Genomic DNA, 14,789 nt, shown 5'->3' with positions numbered 1-14,789 from the left:
AGTAAGGGGCTTCCCTAAAGTCACATAAGAAGTCTGTCCCAGAGCCAGGCATTAATTTGGATCTCCTGAGCCTTTGTCTAATGATCCCACCGTGACACCTGCCTTCCCCTCCGTGATCCATCTCTTTCTCTATGCTCAGGGGCTTAACCACCCTTACAGAATGGTAAGCCTCTCTTCAGTGGCTGTCAGTGACACCCATCAGCCAATGACAAGAAATCACCAATCCAGGGTCATACCTGGCACTTACTCCTTTCTCATTTCCCTGATGGCGCCATTTCCAAAGTGGCTTCCGTTTTCCCCTGGTGTTTTGCTAAACAAACAAGGACACGGGTGAAAATTTGTTTGGGGAACAGCTGCTCCTGCACAAATGTGTCAGTAGTTGCACAGAAAGTTTAATATTTTATTGGCGTCCCAGTCAAGGGCCCAGACCCTACTGTACCAGGTGCTGTGCAAACACACAACAAAAAGACCATCCCTATCCCAAACAGCTCACAGACTGGGTAAAAGATGGAGACATTTCCCATGGACCTGGGGTTCCACAAAGCAAATGTAAAAGTTTTGTGAGAATGCAGCACTCCCCTGCCCCTTCTTAAAGTCTTAAAGAGACAGAGTCTATTTTTTTTTTTTTTTTTTTTTTTGCTCGACCAATTCTGGTGTGGCTTTCTTTCTTTCTTTCTTTCTTTCTTTCTTTCTTTCTTTCTTTCTTTCTTTCTTTCTTTCTTTCTTTCTTTCTTTCTTTCTTTCTTTCTCCTGGCAACTCTAGGGGTTCCTTGAAATTCTTTTAAGCTGAAAAGGGTTCTGGGGCCAAATAAATTTGGGAAACACTGAGGTAGGCAAGGGGCTTAGTTGCTCTAGGGCCTGGAGTGTCAAAGGGTTGTGACTACTGTAGCAGGGGCAGCCAGAGCCCCTGGGCCTTTCAAATAGTCGTGCGGCTCTGAGGGTTTAGGAGGGGTGTCTCATCCAAAAGCCACTTTAGTCACTGATGAGAGATGAGGTCTCATGTCAGTCCTCTTGCTGAACTCCCAGAAGGCTTGCCCTCCGCTCATCACTTTTCTGTTAAACTCACACCCACTGATTCGTTGACAGAGGGTGGCAAAGGGGGCTACTGCCCAGAGGCCCAGCAATTCAAAAGGACCCGGGGCAAGGTCCAGGGGGCGCTAAGAGCTAGTTGGAGGAGCGGAGGTGAGGTGCGGTTCAGATGGGGCTGAGGAGGCCTGTGTCCCTCCCCCGCCCCCACCATTGCCCCGATTTGCCACCTTTTGTGGGCCACTCCCCTCAGTGGCAGTTTGCTTCTGAGGAAAGTGTCTTGAAGCAGAGACTGCTCTTGCAGCAAGGCAAGTGGCTGGACAACAGAGTGTTGATTCCCCTGAAATGCGGGGGTGAGGGTGGGAGGGAGAGCAGAGCAGGGCACAGCCAGAGGGCAGTGTCCAGAAGAGCGTCACGGGGTGGGAGAGAACAAACTGAGAGTAACGGCAAGTGAGACACCACCAGAGGAGGGCGCCCTGCAAAGCGACATGAGCTAATTCCCAGGACAACCAGCAGAAGGCGCTGCAGCAGTGGTGAGAGACACCCCGGCACATTTCTCTCTTCAAACAACGTTGCTTCCTCCCTTTGGAGTGAATGTCTCTGGGTCCATCTACACATCTCGCCTGTTAATAAATTACCCTCTCATTCTTCTGAAGATCCTACAGTCTCCTCACTGAACCTTTAACTATAACATATATACCACCAAGCTTTCCTATGATCTGTCTGTCACTCCCGGGCAATCTTTTAATCGCCTTTCGCTTTTCTTATCACTTTGGCAACTCGTTCTACTTTATTCTGTAATTTATCCACATCCCATCTGTAGCTGGAGTTTTATAACTTGCATATTCTGCTTTCTTAGTCTTCATTATTTGGGGCACATTCTTTGTCGTCCTTGTCAGCTTTTTTCTACGCCCAAGGGATATTTATGGCTAACTGGCCCACATGAATGTTAAGTAACCATTAATTTCTCTTAGAGCTCATATTTTATTTACAGTGAGCCAATCCTGCCAGCCCTTACTCTTCCTTGCTCCGATAAAAGCTCTCACCAAAATTAATCGGAGAGGTAGTCGTTGCCACTGGAGTATATGCTGTGTTTGACCCCGGCTATGTGCCAGGGTTATATTATTTTGTAACATGTTACCCATATAATATGACTGTCTCTTGCCAGCACTCCTGTGTATTGCAGTTTTGTTGCAGGAGAGAAAAGACATGCAGACAGTCCTCTTCTTGCCCTGGGTCTATCTGTCTGTATCTTTCACACCCACACATACCCACCCCACACATACCCATGTTGTGGACTCAACTGGGAACTGAAATCTGATCTCTCAATAATGTTTCTGTGCTCCAACCAAGTGACCATGTTTCTTCCCAAGAAAAAACAATGGCAATGTACCCTAGTACAAATTGAGGTTGGCAGGACAATCTCTCTAAAATGCCGGGGGGGGGGGGGGTGGAGAAGGCTACATTATCAGCCTGTTCCTTCCAGTCTGCACAGTGCTTTCTGTTATCCAGAGGTGGGCAATCATTTTTGATGGGGGGGCCACTCCAAGAATTTGGGAAGTGGTCGAGAGCTGCACTCTTCCATGGAGGAGGTGCAGTGTCTGGGATGGAGGCTGGGTGCAGAAGGGAGCTTGGGGAAAGGGAGGGAGTTTAGGTGAAGGAGGCAGTTGTGACCTGGGGCACTGGACTGGGTTGTAGTGGGTTGGATTATGACCTAGGGCAGGAATTTGGGGTACAGGGATTTAGGTTGTGAGCTAGGGCAGGAAGGGACTGTGATCTGGAGCAGGACCTGAGAGGGGATATGGAGACAGGAGAGTGGCAGAAGATTTGGGTATGTGGAATAGGGGGCAGGAGTGGAGGGGCAGAGGGTGGGGAAAGGAGGGACTGGGGTGCCAGAGCAAGGGTCTGGCCAGGAGACTTACCAGCCAGCAGCCATTCCTGAATCAGCCTCCCTGCCTGCCAGTGTTCCCTCTGACTGAGTGGGGTTGATTAATCACCTGTGAAGCTGGGCTGATACTTGGCTTACAGGGGGCACTGCTGCCTGCCCCGCTCTTACACCGGCAGCAGCCATGTGCTTTGGAGCCCCTTGTGCTTCATGCCTGCCTGTTATTGAAACAGGCAGCTCCCATTGGTCAGTTTCTGGTCAGAAACCAGCCAATGAGATTGTGCTGGGGGTGGGAGCAGTTCCTAAAGCTTCCCCCCTCCCCTCCAGACTCACAGTTTTTGAAGAAAAACTGCCCCGCAGCTGCATTTCTGAGTAGTGTGTAGGTGGGGCGAGGCAAGCAGGGAGCCTGCCTGGAGTTCCCCAAAGTGTCTGCGGGTCAGATCCGGTGGCTTGTGGGTCTCAATCTGGCCCGTATTTTGCCCAGGCCTGCTGTTAGCCAATGCAGGTCATACTCCCAGTCTCTTCCAGCCTGCTTTGGTCCTGTGTGGGCTACAGAATACAGAGATAAAGATGATAATGCAGTTTGTGGTATGAAAGGATTTTTGTATCTGCCCTCACAACCCATTGAGTTCAGAGGCATACATTGCATCAATGGGGGAGGCGGAGCGCAGAGGCAACTGGTGCCTGCCAGGGGATGGAGAGAGGGGCAGATGATCACCAACAGGAAGAGGGAGGGGGCATGTTGTGGCAATGTATCTCTTGAGTATTACCACAAGTCGCCTATGGGGTAGTGCATCCTTGAATCCAGGACTCTATGCTGCGTCTCTACCTCATCCAGCATGAAGTCGGACTTAACATACGTCATAAACATTTATTATTTTGTATGTTGGTTACTCTGTTTGGCTCTGGATTGCAAAGGCGTTCCATAAATACAACCACCCATTTATTCAAATGTGGAAGAGAACCAAGTGATAAGTGGATGCCAAAATGGATTTGTCAAGAAAAATGAGGTCCAGTCAATCTAATTTACGTTTTTGTTGGGCTAACCAGCCTCGTGAATGGAGGAAGCATTACATGTGACATACCCGCACTTCAGTAACACGTCCCACGTGACATGTTCATAAGAAAACATAAGGGATTATTAGCTAGATGAAATGATTACAAAGTGGGTGCACAACCAGTTGAAGGTCCATATTCATAGAGTAGTTATCCATAGTTCACCTTCAAACTGGGAGAACACAACGAGGTGGTTGTAGGAGTCCGTTTTGGGTTTAGCACTATTCGATGTTTTCATTCAGAACTTGGGGTGCATCTACACAGCAGTCTAAACTCGAAATAAGATACGCAGTTTGTGCTACTCAAATTGCGTATCTTATTTCGAAACTATTTTGAAATTTGGTGTGTTTACACAGCACCAAATTTCAAAATAACTCACTATTTCAAGCCATCCCGTATTCCTCATGCAATGAGTTTTACTGGGATGGCGAAATAGCGTGTCCATTATTTCAAAAAATATTTTGAGATAATGGGTGGCTTGAGTAGACATGGGGTAGCTATTTCGGGATATCCCCGGTATCCTGAAATAGCTGCACAATGTAGGTGTACCCTTGGTGTGGAGAGTATGCTCACAAAAATGTACAGATAACACAAAGTGGGGGCACTTTGAAGGACAGAATTACAATTCATAATGACCTCAATACATTGGAGGACAGGTCTGAAATCAATACTACAAAATTCAGTCCAGGCAAGTACAAAATAATACACTTATGGAAGAAAAATCAAATGAACAAAAATAAAATGGTTAATGACTGGCTTCCTAGATGATAGCACTGCTGAAAAGGTCCTGGGGGAAATAGTACACTACAAACTGAATATGAGTCTACAGTGTGATGCTATGGCAAAAAAGGAAATGCCTTTGGGGGCAGAGGTATATTAATAGGAATCTGTAAAACACAGGAAGTGGAGTTTCCTGTTGACTTTCTCCAATTTGTTCCCATGTTTCTTAAAACTGGACCAACACAAAGAAGAAGTTTACAATTCATGATCTACGTGGAAAGGCTGAAAGAACTGGACATGTTTAATGAGAATCGTGGCCTTTTGTTCTCTATGGCCACCACTGTTCCCTGTAAGCTGAGCACGTGGGCAGCCACCCAGGAGAGTCAGGTGCCACCCAGCTGATAAGCAGAGCACACACAACTGGCAGCATGTGTCTCTACTGGAGGTGCACATCCACATATGCCGTGGTGCACAGCACAAAATTTATTCAGCATATGGATGGAAAAAAACTTAAGAGGGAACATTGATGGCCACCCAAAGATATCACAGAGAAGTTATTGGCTCATTTTGCAGCAAGAAAGTCTGAGGTTAGATATTAGGAAAAACTTTCTAACTATTAAGGATAGCCGAGGACTGGATATGTAGGGAGGTTGTAAATCTTCATTGTCCTACTGTCTGGAGACAGTCTGTCAAAAAAAGAATGGATGCCCCCAAACTAGTGGCACTTTCTATAATTTTGTTTCTGGCTGGGTGAAATCTAAGTCAAATCCTGGATCACTGGAACAGTCTGGAGTCACAGAGAGCCCCCTTAGGGTTTTCAGTTTCTCTTGCCATCCAGGCAAACTGGATTTAGTGGTAAATGGCCACTTGTAACAAAAATCGCAAAATATTCACATTGTTTCCAGTCCCAAGGGACCAGCCACTCACCACAAATGAACTGGTACCCTAGCCCTTATACCAAAGACAACACCTGTAGCCAATCCTGTAAGAATCCAAAGCTTTATTAGTTAGGACGAACAAATAAGAGCAAGCAAATATATACACACAAATGTGTTACTTTCTGTGATCCCTAAAGATGGCGGAGATGTGGTGTTTTGTCAATTCAAAGTGTCTTTCAGAGCAGCTCCAGGGATAACCATGGGTGTGTCTGCCTTCATTTAATGTTTCTGGACCTTTGTAACTCAGAGAGCGGCTGTAAAAATAGTAGACATGAAGGTTTTTCTTCTCTTTGCTCTTTGAATTCTCAAACAAGTTATGGACCAACACTTAGTCCATAACTTGAAGTGTTCGTAACTCAGATCCCATAGAGTTACATGGCGACAGCACTGTTCGTAAGCGCCAATCGCCGTTCATAACTCGGATCCGCATTTACAACCTCTTTGGTCATAATTGCGGATGGTCTTAAGTGAAGGTGGTCGTAACTCGGAGAGCGGCTGTATTTCCCACTTCCAGCAGTCAAATCAATGGAATGAAGCCTTCCGCACATATTGCTGTATGAGTAGATGGGGCAGTCAACAAAGCCTGTGTCTTATAGGGTATGTCTACACTACTGAGGGTTTTTTTTTTTCAGAAAAATGGCCGTTTTTCTGAAAAAACTTCACTTACACACACACTGCAATTGCATTCTTTCAAAAGAAAATCAAAACAGAGCAGTTTTTCTGGCATTGGTAACCCTCTTTCTACCAGGAAGAAGCCTTTTTCCGAAAAAGCTTTATTGGAAAAAGGTGTGCGTGGACACAGGGAAGAAGAAGTTCTGTCAGAAGAGGAAAGAGGAAAAAGCACAGGTGCCCTGGTGGCCACTCCATCCATAGTAATCAGTTTAAATGCGAGATAGCGTTCATTCAATGTGGACGCTATCTTTCAAAAAAGCAGATCACTTTTTCGATGCGCTTTAGCAGTGTGGACGCGCTCTCTTGGAAGAAGTTTTTTCAGAAGATCTTTTCCAGAAAAGCTTCTTCTGAAAGAAGCCTGCAGTCTAGCAATAGCATAATGACCCTCTGAATACTTGCTAGTCCTCCTGCATAGGGTGTGTGAGTAGGCATGTGCAGGATTCACAAGGTCATAGAAAACATTTTCAAAGTTACAAAGCAAAACATACATATTTCCTGATAGCATGAAATATTGACAGTGCAGGTGAGATTAATGCTTGCAGCAATGTACAAGAGTCTAAACACTACATGCATTCTGATAAGACTCCTATCTGTTTTGAATAAAAACCCCTAGTATATAGGTGAGCTGGCTGAGTTTCCAGCTGTGAATCTGTCCGTTCTTAGCTGATGCTTACAGCCTTAGCCAGATCTGGCACTTGGTTAGTATCACATCTAACACCAGAGGTTTTTTAAAAATGGGTTGGACCAGCAGGTGTTAAGGATGGTCTAGGTTTACATGGTCCTTCCACAACAACCTAGAATGCTCTGGTCCTTTGCAGCCCTATTTTTCTGTGGCAGTGTTTGGTCTCCAACTCTTTTAAGCACAAGATCACTTTTTTGAATATAAGTGCAATCTAGGATCTACCTCAAACCCAAACACCCTGGCCCCGCCTTCTTCCCACCGTTTCTCTGAGGCTCCGCCCCTGCTCACTCCATCCTCCCTCCCTCCTCCTCCTCATTCACTTTTATCAGGCAGAGGGCTTGGCTGCAGGGGAAGGGGATGCAGGCTCTGATCTTGGGATAAAGCGAACTTGGAGCATGGGAGGGGCGCTGAGCTGAGCCTGGAGCTGGGAACTGAGGTGCAGGAGGGGGTTCCAAGTTCTGGCTCTGGGAGGGAGTTTGGGTGCAGGGGGGACTCAGGGCTAGGGCAGGGATTTGGGGTGCAGGAGGGGTTCAGGACTTGGGCCAGGGTTCGGAATGTGGACTCTGGTTGGGCACTGCTTACCATGGGTGGCTTCTGGATGGTGGTTCTGGAGTATTACCCCTACCCTGGCCCTGCACCACCCCCAAAAGCAGCCAGCAAACTCTCTTCATCCCTCTCCCTGCCCTGCTCTGTGGAGATGAGGTACGGGGGAGGAGAGGGCACCCAAATATCAGCACCCCCTCTTCTTCTTCCCATGCCTTGCACAGCAAGCAGGAGGCTCCCAGGGGTGGGAGGCAGCTCCAAGGCAGAGGGCAGACGGGGGCAGATGAAGTGCTGGCCCTAGATAGCCTCCCAGCCAAACCTGTCAGGATCCCCTGTCAGAGGCTCCCAATCGCACCCAGGAGAGATTCAAATGCCACCCCGCTGCTTAGCAGAGCACCCACAGTGCCCACAACTTGCAGCATGTCTCCCCACTGGGGGTGCACATCCCCTTATGCCTTGGTGCGCATAACAAAATTAATGAGAGGAAACATTGGTCTATGATGGAATATTCGTCAGCCATTTATTACATAATTCTAGAGATCACCACAAACGTTCCTTTACCGTGTATTTAATCTCCTGGGAAACAACAGAGTTTTGGCTGGGATGATAACACTGCCATGATTCTGGGCCAGGAACTATCACACACTTGCAGAAGGGAGCCGGAGGAAGAAAAAAGCCCTTCTCTATTGGCCCTTAGCTACTCACTCCCTTCCTAGAGCAAGTGTGTTGGGGACAGGTGTGTCCTTGGTTCCATCCTCTTGCTGGTCCCCACAGCTCAACAAGCTGAAATGAAGTGGGAAACATGGACAAACTCCCTTCCGGGCCGCTGAAAAGCTCAGCCTTGCCATGGGTGCGAGCTAGCACACTCCTCCCTCGCCCGAGGCGTGGAAGAAATTGTGACCCAGAAAAGCAATTCCAGGGCCCCCCCAGGGCTGTTCCTGGATTGTCAAATAGATACAGCGTGGCAGAGGCGGCACTTAACTGCAGATAGTGGGGGACACAATTTCAAGGTTCTGTGGGGGCCCTGTGACCGCTCCACTGAGGTTCTTAAATTGTTTGAGGTGAGCAGCGCTACCAGGTGAACAGTGCCAGCGCTACCAGGCTTGGGTGAACAGTGCCAATTGACTTGGGACAGTCTTGTGGGGGGAGGGGGCCAACCATTCTGTCCAGTTGGGGGGGCCCAATCAAAGAATCTGGGGGACGCCAACAAGGGAAAATGTTTTTTTTTTCTATAGCATGTGTGACTTTCTAGCTTTGGTTGAATAAAATAAGTTATTTTTTTTTCTCTCCTGTAGATTCATTCTTTTTGTGCTAAGAGGAAGATCTCAGTTTAGCTATGCTGTTGGCCTTGAGGCTTTAGGTATCAAGAAGAGATTATTACAGAGATCAAACTGAATGCTGATGCAAGGGAGTATCTCATGCCTTTGGAGAATTTGAAAAGGGAAAAGGAACATTGTCAGTTCAATCTACTGTAGAATTTACAGTATTAATGATCTGAAGAACACTTTAGGGATTTCTATCAGATGTCTATTTTAATTTAACCTCTTGGGTGTTTAACTATCCAAAATATTGAGTTCCACTCATTACAAAAACTAATAACTGGCTTATTTTGCTGCTAATTTAGAGAGTAAGGTTAATTATCTATAGTGAAGTGGAAAGGCACTAATCTAAAGTCCTACCTGCATTAGGCACCGTGGTTAATTGATTCCCCATGAAATGATAAAAGACGCCTTCTGAGCAAAGAGATTTTTAATATGTTCGGCTTTGTGAAAGGCACTTTCACATCTCATGAAAGGTTGTTTAGTTGGCTTTACCGGCTCTTCCTTTCGTTTTTAAAAAAAAAGGAAAATGGCCCTTGGGAATCCTATAATTTACCTATTGGATTAAATCTAAAATGCTCACATAGTAAATGTGTGCAAAGACAACCCTTTGCTCCCGTATTCAAGTCACTAGGAACTGTTTGGATGCTAGTGCTTCTGAAAATCAATCCCAGTATTTAGGAGCCTAACTAATGATTTAGATGAGGACTTAGACACCCAGTTTTGAAAAAGTTGGCCCCATATTAAGCTTATTCATACTCATGTCACCCCATTGGCTTTCATAGGACTACATGGGTATGTCTACACTAGCCTCCTAGTTCAAACTAGGGAGGCTAATGTAGGCATTCAAAGTTGCAAATGAAGCCCGGGATTTAAATATCCCAAACTTTATTTGCATCTTCCCATCCGGGCCCCGTTTTTAAATCCCCCTAGTCCGAAATAACTACCCGTGGCTACATGCGGCAGTTAAATGTTAATTTGAACTAAGTCTTTAGTTCAAATTAACTGTTACACCTCATTCCACAAGGTGTAACAGTTAATTCGAACTAAGGACTTAGTTCGAATTAACGTTTAATTCGGGGGATTTAAAAATGGTGCCTGGACGGGAAGATGCAAATAAAGCCTGGGATATTTAAATCCCGGGCTTCGTTTGCAACTTCAAATGCCTACATTAGCCTCCCTAGTTCGAACTAGAGGGCTAGTGTAGACATACCCTATAGGTGTAAGTAGAAGAGAAGGTAAGATTTGACTTGGTCTGACATGTCCAAAGCCACTGTGATGGGGCATACCACTCTGCACTCTTCAGGAGGGGGTTAACTCAGCCCCAAGGTAAAGGGGAGGCCACACTCCCTTTAGTTTACTGGGCATGCTCCAGCTGCACTAGTATAAGAGAGAGCTGCTCAGCTCAGTTGGGGTGGGCGGCTGGCGGAGAAGGAGCTCTGGACCAAGCTTGTGAGCAGGTGCAGCCACCGCCTCAGCAACATCCTCGGTCAGTAAGGCCAACCGGGAGGCACCAGCTCGCCGAGCAACACTCCTATGAACACACTGCGTGTGGGGACCGGTAGGAAGTGGCCCAGGGTGGAGGATTAGCCTCTGGGATCTCAGTGCGCTTCGGCAAGACTCCCCGCTGAGCAGGCTGTGTAATCTGCCACTGCCGACAGGACCCTGGGCTGGGACCTGGTGGAGTGGGAAGGCCTGAGTCCCTCTATTTTTCCCCACCCCATGACAACCCTGCTCCCCCGCTCGTCGAGCAAGGCCAGTAAGGCCGGCCGTCAGTACCCTGAAGGAGGGTAAGTGTGTTTGGAGGCCATATTTAGCCTAGTGGGGGTGAACTGGATTTAGGGGGCTAAGTTGTAGTTACTGTATTAACCCTAATAGGAGTGAACTGGATTTTGGGGTAAGCCATAAGTGCCGTATTTACCTAATAGGGGTGAACTAGACTTTGGGACTAGGCCCAGGAGGCTGAACCAGCCCTAAGCGAGGAACGGCACTTTGGGAGGATTAGTAAGGGGTGCCTCAGGCACTACGATGCCCCTTGACAGCCACACAGCAAGTCTGTCTCAGAGATGGGATTATTACCCCAAGCCCTCTAATTTCCAGTCGTGTGCTCTATCCACTGTGCCGTTCTCAAGGGCTCTGGATTTCCCCACTCTGCCACTGGTTTATTTATTAAAAACACATTCTAAGCCAACTGCAATCCACTCAAAAATTTATTTCAACTTCCGCCAAAGAGTATTTGTCAATGTCCAGTATTGTAATTCATTATATTGTATTATAGCATACTCCACAACATGGTAGTGTGGGAACTCCGATGATGTAGTGCGGTCACCATGTATAATATATCATATGAGCAGTTTCAAGTTGGATGATATATTAAGCCAGCTTGGGAGAATTTTGAAAACACACTTAAATTTCTAGAATTTTTATATATATAAAGTTTAAGTGGTTGATGGCTTCATCCTAAGAGTTTATTGCACATCTAAATCATTTTTCTCTTGCCCACCACAGACTCAGCCAGCAACATCCATTAACCCATTGGGCTTGGTAAGTTTGCTGACCAGTTTGCAGTGCTGAAATCTCCACAGCTGCAGCTCACAATGCCATATTACCTTGATTTTGTTGTGTCTTTTAAACACAGATGGTATTACAAGTAATTGCAACCTGATAATGGGCAAGTCAGCTGAGCTCATGAACAATGGGGGGAACACGTGTGTATGTATGTCTCCTATTGGATATAATTAGAAAGTCCCACAGTGTGTCATTGGCCATATACTCCCACTATGGAGAGTCCTTGGCGTACAGATAGTTTGGATTAGAAGCCTAATCCGAACTATCTAGTCCGTGCCGCGTGTAGCCGCGCAGCACGGGGTTCGCACTAGCCGGCTTTTAAAAATGGCGGCGCTGGCTTTATGCTAATGAAGCCTGGGAAATTCAAATCCCGGGCTTCATTAGCAAGTTCGGTATGCATACATTACCCCCCTAGTTCGAACTAGGGGGGTAGTGTAGACATACCCTAAGATACTAAGCTGGGGGGAGAAGTAGACATGCTGGAGGGTAGGGACAGAGTCCAGAGTGACCTAGACAAATTGGAGGATTGGGCCAAAAGAAATCTGATAAATTTCAACAAGGACAAGGGAAGAGTCTTGCCCCATGGGACAGAAGAATCCCAAGCATTGTTACAGGCTGGGGACCAACTGGCTAAGCAGCAGTTTGGTGGAAAAGGATCTAGGGATTACAGTGGGTGAGAAGCTGGATCTGAATGAACAGTGTGCCCTTGTAGCCAAGAATATTAGGTTGCATTAGGAGGAGCATTGCCAGCAGATCTAGAGAAGTGATTATTCCCCTTTACTCAGCACTGGTGAGGCCACATCTGGAGTATTGCGTCCAATTTTGGGCTTCCCATTACAGAAAGCATGTGGACGCATTGGAGAAAGTCCAGAGGAGGACAACAAGGATGATTAGATGGCTGGAGTACATGACTTAAGAGGAGAGACTGAGGGATTTGGGTATGTTTAGTCTGCAGAAGAGAAGAGTGAGGGGGGATTTGATAGCAGCCTTCAACTTCCTTAAGGGAGGTTCCCAAGAGGATGGAGAGAGGCTGTTCTCAATAGTTATGGATAGCAGAGCAAGGAGCAATGGTCTCAAGTTGCGGGGGGGGGGAGGATATTAGGGAAAACTATTTATTAGGACGGTGGTGAAGCACTGGAATGGGTTCCCTAGGGAGGTTGTGGAATCTCCATCCGTAGCAGTTTTTCCAGTCCCGGCTTGATAAAGCCCCATGTGGGATGATTTAGTTGGGATTGGTCCTGCTGTTAGCAGGGGGTTGACTTTCTGAGCTCTCTTCCAACCCTAGGAATTTATGATTCTACTGTGTCAGCAGTGGGAAAGAAAAGGTGCAGTGTTAAACAACAGTAGATGACTGATGGAATTTGTAAACAGTCAGTACAAAGACAGATGAAATGAAGAGTATCAAAAGTTGCACACATTCAAAGTATGCAAAGAGGCAAAAGAAAAAAAGGGGAGCAGCAAAGATGCAAGAAAATCAAAGAATTTGAAATCAGACACAAACACAAAGAAATTCATCACATTATAAAAAGACCCATGAGACTAATAAGTCAAGAAAAGGAGTTAGCCGTGTTAAAAACTAAGGACTGCTGAGTATTCTGTGAAATCAACAGCATCCTGTAACATGGATGAAATACCTTCATTAACTTTCATCTTAAAATAAACTGGAAATGTAACCATCAGAAGAGGAGAAGAAAAACCATTGTAGAAATTACAGTGTGGGAACAAGAAAGAACACTGAAAAGTATAAAGTGAGGAAAAGCAGTTGGGAAGAATGATATTGTGGTTGAAATGCTACAAACCTACCTGAAGATTCAAAATCTTACCTCCTAACATTTTTCAATTGAATTATATACACAGGAACTTCCAGAGAACTTCAAAAGATCATCTCATTTCTCTATCAAAAATTAAAATTAGAGAATGTGAATAACACTAAACTAGAAGCCTGATAAGCTACCCACACAAAGTTTGAAAATAACCAGCACACACATATATCACCATAAAAAGGCAAGAATTAGTAGAAGTCACTTTGATTTCCAGCCAGGAATAGGCATGAGGCAATATGCCCTGAGGTTCTTGTGGGAGCATGCAACAGAAGCACAAGTGGAAATTTATATGAGCTTTGTCAATTTTGAGAAGACATTTGATTAAATATAGCATGACAAGATGATACATACTCTTGAAGAATGGATTGACTTTCAAGACCCATAATGAATCCAAAGCTTATTCTGGGGACAGAAAGCAGCAATATGAACAAGCTATGCAACATCAAGAAAGGTTTATGCCAAGGCTGCATCCTAACTTGAAACTATTACAGAAGGACTGGCGAGGGAAAGTTTAGAAGGCACCAACCAGGACATAGGGGTCAGTAGAATATACTTAAACAAAATAAGATCTGCAAATGTTTGTATCACTTTAAGAAAGGAAAAACTTCAGAACATACTTACTACTGTGAATACTGCCAGTGAAAATATGTAACAACAATTAATGTTAGAAAGACGAAGTAAATGTAAACACAATATTGCTCAAGGTAGGACGATTCTTATTATCTCGATGATCAAGTGCTGAAACAAGTGAATCGTTTCCTTCATTAGGGAATCTAATGGAAGAAGCAACATAGAATCCAGAGAAGGGTACAGCATGCAAACACTGCATTCAAAACCTTCCAAAGACTGAGATGTTGTCTGAAGTTAAAATTACACATTCACATCAGAGGTGACGTCTAAACTGCAGGCTTCTTTCAGAAGAAGATTTTCCAGACAAGATCTTCTGGAAAAACTTTTTCCAAAAGAGAGCGTCTACCCAACAAAAGCGAGCTGCTTTTTTGAAAGAGGGCGTCCACATTGACTGGATGCTCTCTCGCATATAAGGCCTCCCAGAGCCAGTTCAGGCAGGGCATTAAGTCAGCAGTTGCTTCCGAGTGCTGTTGCCTAAGGCTAGCTGAGACACCGGCTTAAAGGCCCCCCCCCCCCCCGGACAGCCATTTCTCTGCTTCTGCTGCCTGCTTGCCTACCTCTCTGAGAGGCATCAAAACTCTTGGGCTACATCTACATTGGCCCCTATTACGGAATAGGCATGCAAATGTAGCACTTTGGAAGAGGCAAATCCGTGGGGGATTTAAATATCCCCTGCGGCATTTGCATTTTCATGGCCGCCGCTTTTTTCCGGCTTGGAGATAAGCCGGAGAAAAGCGTCCAGAGTGGTGCGATCCTCCGGAATAAAGCCCTATTCCAGAGGATCTCTTATTGCTACTTGCAAGTAGGAATAAGAGATCCTCCGGAATAGGGCTTTATTCTGGAGGATCGCGCCAGTCTGGACGCTTTTCTCCGGCTTATCTCCAAGCCGGAAAAAATCCGCGGCCATGAAAATGCAAATGCCGCGGG

General features: G+C 45.9%; 1 long non-coding RNA gene across 2 annotated transcripts; it reads left to right on the top strand.

The window, feature by feature from the left end:
* The first annotated feature begins 8,154 nt into the window (after nucleotides 1-8,154).
* On the top strand, nucleotides 8,155-14,272 carry LOC112543560 (uncharacterized). 2 transcript variants are annotated; one of them, XR_003086787.2, is made up of 4 exons: nucleotides 8,155-8,258; nucleotides 8,818-8,882; nucleotides 11,350-11,385; nucleotides 12,695-14,272. It is a non-coding gene; the product is annotated as an uncharacterized LOC112543560 (long non-coding RNA). The 2 variants fall into 2 exon arrangements; XR_003086788.2 differs by having other exon boundaries at nucleotides 8,818-8,977.
* The last annotated feature ends 517 nt before the right edge of the window (nucleotides 14,273-14,789 follow it).

The sequence above is a fragment of the Pelodiscus sinensis genome, chromosome 21 (assembly GCF_049634645.1).
Source record: "Pelodiscus sinensis isolate JC-2024 chromosome 21, ASM4963464v1, whole genome shotgun sequence".
Lineage (NCBI taxonomy): Eukaryota > Metazoa > Chordata > Testudines > Trionychidae > Pelodiscus > Pelodiscus sinensis.
This window is presented reverse-complemented; position numbering and strand designations above follow the sequence as displayed.